This window comes from Cricetulus griseus, chromosome 6, assembly GCF_003668045.3.
Source record: "Cricetulus griseus strain 17A/GY chromosome 6, alternate assembly CriGri-PICRH-1.0, whole genome shotgun sequence".
NCBI classification, from domain to species: Eukaryota; Metazoa; Chordata; class Mammalia; order Rodentia; family Cricetidae; genus Cricetulus; species Cricetulus griseus.
This window is the reverse complement of record NC_048599.1, coordinates 82,517,372-82,525,318: the sequence shown is the minus strand read 5'-3', so window position 1 is coordinate 82,525,318 and position 7,947 is coordinate 82,517,372. Positions and strand designations below refer to the sequence as shown.

Genomic DNA, 7,947 nt, shown 5'->3' with positions numbered 1-7,947 from the left:
TTAAATATAATATATATATAGTGCAGGGCTTTTCAACTTTTTCATGTGAAGAAATGTCAGCCTGAAGTTATCCTTAATGTATATGGAGTAAAAGAATTTTTTTTGTAAAACAATATTTCTTGTTGTTTTTTATTTTTGAGCATAAGTTGTCAAGCACAATCTAAAATTCATCACAAAATGAACAATCAAACAGCATCAGAGGTTTCAGATTCTTCTTCAAACACTACCAGAAAATAACTCTAACCCAGGGTCTCTGAAGAAGGCACCTATTTCTCATGTGGAAAAAAATATGAACAAGCATATATAACACAAAATCAAGTTTGGTGTTATTTGTCTTAGTGGAATTTATGCAGCTCTTTAGATTCTTTCTTCAGCAGAAGATTCCTTCCAAAAAGAAAAAAAAATAATTATACACAGTCATTACAGAAGTGTAATTGATAAGATGGAAAAGACACTCATTTTCTGAAATAGGCTTAGGCATGTCTCTCTTAATCTGGGTTTCCTGGTAAATAGGATGTTGTGTTTCCCAACACAAACTCTGCCTATTTTGTTCCATAATATCTAATATGGTTTCATTAGACATGGCAAATAAAACATGATTTCCATAACACGTGGCTCAGTCTATGTTAAAAGACACTTAGATTGATAGCTCACAACCCTGAATTTTGAAGGTAAAGGAGAGGCTCCACAATGTCATCTTCTGTCTATGAGGACATGAGATTTTATGACCTGGGATGGTTTCTGTGGGGTATGTGCACTTGAAGGGCAACACTCCTGCAAGGGCTGGGTCCTACCACCTCTCTAACCCTACCCACTGCAGTCAGCCTACTGTGTGTTAGGTGACTCGGGGACTTGGTTCTGGCACTCGCTGGCTTTCTTCTTTGATTTTCAAAAGCAGTTTAGTTCAACAGCCACTGAGTTGAGTAGTTCATGACTCAGGGAACAACTAACTGTGTGGTGGCCAAAGAGAAATGATACTGCTATAATAATAGCCTGCAATCTGCTGGCTCCTTCCTTCCTGCAGGCTCAGAGATCAGAGAAAGAACTCATCCAAGAGCAATCTCAACTGTCAGGTGTAGAAGTGGAAACAAAAATCTTGTAGAGACCAAGTGCCCCTGGTCTAGATTCATATCCACCCTCCTACTCTCTCTCACCTCTCCAAAGACAGAAGGAGAATGAGGTTGAAAGTTTCCAATTAATTGATGTGAATTAATTAGGAAAAGGATTTTATTCAAACAACATAGTTCATATACTTCAAACATGTAGTGTGGGCCACCACCATGATCCTCTGATTTACTCAGGAGTTCCAGATAAGAAGATACACACTGAAAATCTCCCAAGTGACTCAGCAACTTTTTTCCATGCTTGAAGGTCACTTGACCATCAAAGTAGAATTTTGGTGACTAAAAGTCTGTGGACCAACAAAATGCCTGTCTCAATGATCAAGCATCTCACCCCATGTCCAAATCCCAAGAAGTTATTTACAGAACACTTAAACCATCCTACATTTTTCTTTAGTTTGATGCAGGGAAGTAGGACATGGGACAATGTCAAGATCATTGTCTAATATGAAGGTTGCATAGGTGTTTAAAATGTAGATTTAAAAAAAATTCAGATCAGCTGGGATCAATTCCTATTCCTATCTATTAGTCATTTACCTTAACAAACTTATGCCCTGTCTACCTCTATCTCAGTTTTATAATCTGTAATTACAAAATCAAATTCTAACCACAAAGGATAGCTGTGAGGATGGTCAGTTAACTTTAGAGCTGCTGGTATAGTGGGAGGCTGAGGCAGGCAGGTCACAAGAAGAAGGCTAGCCTGGGCTACTTAGTGAGACTTTGTCTCAAAAAACTAAAGAATTTCTAACTATGGGAGTTACATGATAAGCACTAAAGATGTTGCAAATTGCTAATCATTTTTCTAAGTTTTAAATGGCTATAATGCTAGATATTCTTTTAGAAGAATAAAAGTTTTCTAGAACATCTTTCCTGCTTTGATACTTATTTGATCTCAGGGTAGCAGTTGTGTGTTGCCCAACATGTGTGCCTGGATTCAAACTCCAGTAGTAAGCCCTCTCAACCTCTGGGTCACTCCTCTAACCCTTGTTCTTTCATTTACCCTCTCTTCTCTTTCACACAATTGTATGAAAGTACATGGCCACACTTCAGGAAAAACATTAAGTCAGATTTGGTTAAAAAAATTTTCAATTAACACACCATCTTAGTCTAGGCCTTCACATTCATATGCCTTTTCAGAGATATCCCATTTCTTGAGGATAAAGCTCCAGCTATCTAAGTTAGAGTGATGAACTACTGAAAACAAGTCATTTGGTTGTAATAAAGCCTTCTACTGTCAGCCATGATGAAGTAACTCCAGACTAATCCTCCTGCTAAAAGCAAATATAAATCCAAAGCATTTCTATGGTTTAAATATAATTTAGAAAATAAAATCTATGAGAAAAGAAAAAGACACCAAATGTAGGAGGCTTCTGCTTGGAGCTTCTGAACCACGGTGAGGAAAAGGGACAATGAGCCCACTGAATCATGAGGTAGAAACAGGAGTGCAGGGTTGTTGAGGTATTGGGTTTGTGCAATAGGTTCTGAAAAGAAAGAAACATCTAGAGAAACAGCTCCAGAAATATGCATTAAAGTCTCCTTGATCCCAGGTGCCTTCCAACACCATTTTTTTCTTTGATGTTTAGCTGAACACCCAACTGTAGATAGGTAGGTGAGAGATAATAAGTCCCGGCATGGATTAAAACAAAACAAAAACCCAGCTGTGTCAAGCAATTTGGTGGACTAGAAAACACTGCAGATCTGAGCATCTAAGTAAGATCATATCACTGTACATATTGGGCATGAAGCCACAATTTAATTAAGGTATGGATTTTAGGAGTAAAACTTCCATGTTCAGATCAAGAATTTCTCTACATCTTCTCTTCATAGCTTCAAGAGCAAACTCTCAAAGGATCAAGCTACTTTGTGAGTAAATTAATTATTGAACAAAACAAAACTTAATACTGTCCAGAGTGATATAATGTGGAATCTAAATGTTCAGTATATGGAAAAACATAACAAACAAAAAACCTACTAGAGACAGAAAAAGGTGACAAAGGATCTTAAAACATGCTAATTCTGATGTTACAGCACAAGTCTGTAATACCAGAATCTGGTATACAGAGGAAGGAGGATTATGAGTTTGAGGCTAGCCTGGATCACATAGCAAGAGTCTATTCAAAAACAAAAAAGAAATTGTGAAATATAAAACAAAAATAAAAAAGTCAAGAACTTAAAGCAAAATCAGGCACTCTAAGAATCCTAATACTGAAATAAAATGCATTTTAAAATGACCAGATTTTTAAACAGGACCAGGTAGATATTCTAAAAGTGAAAATGATAATCTATAAAATTTAAAATTTACTGAATTGGTCTAACAACAGTTTATATACTGCAGGAGAAGCATAGAAAGTAAAATGGCTGAAATAATGGACATATCCCAGGAAATCTAGGGATACTTTTTTGGGACAATTTTTTTAAAAAAAGGTTTAAGAAAGGTATAACTAAAGCTCCAAAAGAAGGAAAGTAGAGACTGAATCATGAAAAAAAATATCTGAATACCCAATGCTATCTCACTTCACCATTTGATAGAAAAATCTCAGTCCTCGGATCCAAAAGCAGCAAATGCATAGTGGCTAAATCCCAACAAAACCCACACTGAAACCACACTTCTGAAGCCCTAGAATAAACATAAAAATCACTAAAATTTAGGCAAACATATAGGGGATAAAAAACAAAAACACTGATGACTTTTTGTTGGAAACAATGGAAGTCAGAGGACAATGGAACAGTGTCGTTATTGTATTAAGAAGAAAACCTGAGACTGTGACTAGTGAAAATTCACCTCAAGAAAAAAACAAAAGCTTTTTTCTTTGGAGAGAGCACTGAGTAATGCATAACCAGAAAATTTCACCATAAGAAAAGTTAAAGGAAGTCAGTTCTCAGGGCCAAAGAAAAGTATACACACAGGAGCAAAGAGAATCCAGTTAAGATATGGGTCTTCTGGAAAGTGTTTATGCAAGGATGTGGTTTATGCAAGGATGCAGAATAAAGCATGTGAAAACATCACATTGTAAAACATATAGTACAGATGGTGTGAGAGGAACTGAGCATGGTGATGAAGGCCTGTAATCTCGGCTGCTTAGGAGGCTGAGGCAGGAGGATCACACATTCCACACATGTCCTAGTTAGAGGGTGATTTTAAAGAGCCTGAGAAGCTTAATGAGACATTGCCTCAAAATAAATGGGAAGAGGGCTAAGGTTAGGTCATCTGCCTAGCATGTATAAGGCTCTGTGTTCAATCTCCAGTTTTTTTTTTTTTTAAAGCATGGGAGGGTATCATATGTTAGGAATCCAAATAATGACTACTAGGTCTACCAGGAAAAGTAAAGATAAAATATTTTCAGCCTTCATAGCTTACTACTTCTTTAAGGTGGGGTTTTACAGTATAGCCCAGGCTATCCTAGAGTTCCAGGTCTTTCAGCCTTAGCCTCATGAAAGCTGAGGTTACAGTTGTACTGTGTTTGGTCTTTACATTCACCAGGACACTCGCCTCCCTAGAAAAGACAGGCTCTGTGTCTCTGCTCAATCTCAGAGCATATGCTATCAACCAGAGAGGCCTTTCTTGACCACATGCTCTGTCCTGCCTCTTAACTTTATTTTACATGAGCCACTCTCATTCTCTGCATTCTTCATGCCATCTGTATTTTCTTGTGTGGTATCTGCCTCCTTTGCTGGACTCTATCTCTCTTGCTCAGTCATTTTCCCTTTGTCTAGATAGGTTCCCAGTGTACATCAGATGTCTAACATACCTTTGTTGAATGAACCAATATGTTCCATTCCATCAAATTATATATCCTGCTTAAGTTGGCACTGACCTGCCTGACTTCTGGGTCAACCCAACCATATCCAGACTTTTCTGCAGATCCAGCCAACCTCATAATTGAGTAAATCCAACTATATTTTACACAATATATTTATTAAACATCACCTTCTCTGCAGGGGTAGAGAATAAGATTCCTACTCAACAACAAGGTTCCCAAGAGAGATGAAGATGGACCAATATATTACAGTAATAATTATGATAACAATTATAACAATCTAATTATTAACATGTTTGTTGATAGGACTGCAATGTAGTAATTGTTGTTACCAAAATACACAAAACTTCAAGACTATGTTAAGGCTTTCAAAGTCTTTTCTCATAAATTATATTTGATACCATGAGAATATTAATCTCTTTCTTATATTATTTTCAGCCAGAAAAGAAATAAAGGGAAGATAGGATCTTGACATAGTAGAATGAATGCTGGGTTTGGAATTTCATGGGAAACATATAATCATCACAATAATAATAATAAAATAGTAATAATAAAGCTAGGTGTGGCAGTAAATATCTATAACTTCAACATTTGTAAGGTGGAGACAGGAGGTTTGGGAATTCAAGGTCATCCTTTGCCTGAGTACATGAGACTTTATCTCAAAAACCCAAACTACTAATATTAGGAATAATAACTGTCATTGCTAAGAACTTATTATGGCACAAGAAGAAGTAGGGCATTCTATGCAGTTAATTCTGAGTCAATAATTCTGAGTGAATTGCATGGGAAGTATCATGACTTTAGCCTAAGAGACTCATCTCTGAAGGGGCAGAAATTTCCCTGGTGGTTGTCAGAACTTAGAATAATATCCAACGAAAGGTGAGCTTATGAGAAGTTTAAAGCATTCTGTATGGTTTTCAGTAGTTGCCTCATCAGGTACCTTAGAGGAGACAGCGGCTGCTTGCTCCTGACAAGGGCTATTTTGCTTGCTGAGAAGACCTGTATAACCTTGAAAAGCTAGAATCAGGGTGGCTACACACACACACACACACACACACACACACACACACACACACACACACCTGGGAGTCTGCAGGTCAGGATCAAAACAAAACAAGCAAAATGATGTCAGTACTGCCAACCATAAGCTTCATATGGCAAATTCTTAACTGTATGTTATATCCATTTGATGAATGAAATAATGTCATTGAGATATTGGTCCTTGCCGAAGCCCATGGGCCCATCTGGAATTGGGATAAGGGAGGGCTTCATAAAGGGGATGTTGTTTAAGTGTGATCTGGATACATTTTTAAGGGAGTTTTATTTTTGTAGCACTTTGTTGTTATTGAGAGTGATCTATCCTTTCAAAGAGGGACTTTAAAAGTAGTTGCATCTTTACTTGCAAGTGTTCACTATGTGACTCAATGGGTCACATTACAGATTCCAGGACAGGGTTCTCTCTCTCTCTCTCTCCTCTCTCTCTCTCTCTCTCTCTCTCTCTCTCTCTCTCTCTCTCTCACCCAAAGCACCCAGTATTCCCAGGCAGTCTCCCATCCAAGTACTGACCAGGCCCAACCCTGCTTAGCTTCCGTGATCAGACAAGATCAGGCGCATTCAGGGTGGTATGGCCTTAGACAAGATTTTTCTTCTCTTTCATCTTCTTTTTTGTTTGTTTGTTTGGTTGGTTTGGTTTTGTGTTTTTCTTTTAAATTTGGTTTTGATTTGAGTGGGAGGTGGCAAGGACAGAGGGCAGATGCAAGGAGACAGGGTGATAAGTAGGACTGGAGTGCATGATGTGAAATTCACAAAGAATCAATAAAAGTTAACATAAAAATGAATAACAGGGGACTGGAGAGATGGCTCGGTGGTTAAGAGAACTGGCTGCTCTTCCAGAGCAGTTCATTTCCCAGCACCCACATGGCAGATCACAACTGTCTTTAACTCCAGTAGTACCAGGCGATCTGACACCCTCACACCCATGCACATAAAATACAAAAATTAAATGAATAAATAATAGTAGTTGCATTCTCTATAACCGAAGTATCTGAAAGGAGACCTTCTTGTAGGGACTAGAAAGAGAACAGGCTGGATCCATTGAAATACTGTCTATCAAATGGGTTGTCTTTGTGCAAATACCAGCAAACCAAAAACGTTGTTTTAGGAAGGCCCAAATTCAAACTCTTAGAACACTGAATATCCCTAATGAATTTCCAAGAAAATGTGCTCATTCTCAGCCAGGTGGCAATTTCTGAAGTGCATTAAGTATTTCCACAGGAGGAAAAGCACCATATTCCTCTAGATGACCTTAAGTCCCCTAGAGTTATTCACAGACAGAGACTGAGTGAACACATAATGAGTGTGTTCACACAGGCCCATTGACACACCTCACTGCTGGACCAGCGATGGCAACCCAAAATCCCATTATGGTGACCTAGGCTTAAAGACATCCAAGAACAATACTTCCCTCAGGTCTCCCCTATTGCTCACAGTTCCCCAAAGCCTTTTCTATGCCTTATTTCCTTAAGCAGAACTTAGATGTAATGTGTTCCTACTATACACTAGTGTTACATGAGTATGTATAGGTATAGACATAAATAGGACAATGAGGTAGGCATTATCATATCCATTTTCCTACAAGGAAACTAGGATTAGGACCAATCAGTTACGTGTAATTCAGAATTTGGACTTATCTCTTTTTGTCCCTCCATGTTTTCTTATAACTTGTAGCCTTATAGTATCCAAATAATACTTCCCACAATAAAGAATTGAGTAGATGTCACACACCTGTCCCCTCTGGATCTCTCTCTCCTTATTACCTGTGTTTAGTAACAATGAGAGTATTAAAACCACCCAGGCATCTAAAAAGGGGAAAGACACCAAGAAAGGAATTCTTTAGAAAAAAGGGATGAGGGGAACTATATTTCAATTTTTCTTTCTGGGAAAAATTAGGAGATATGGCCCCCAGTTTACCCCTCACTATCAGCAGACAGAAGCAGATGCAAAGATGGGCTAGCAGGCTGGGATGTAGCTCAGCGGTAGAGCTCTTGGAGAGCATCCCCAGCAGAAAA

At 38.1% G+C, this 7,947-nt stretch overlaps 1 pseudogene; it reads right to left on the bottom strand.

Annotated features, from left to right (window-relative positions):
- Positions 1-6,396: 6,396 nt before the first annotated feature.
- Positions 6,397-6,515, bottom strand: LOC113836433 (annotated as a pseudogene).
- Positions 6,516-7,947: the final 1,432 nt, after the last annotated feature.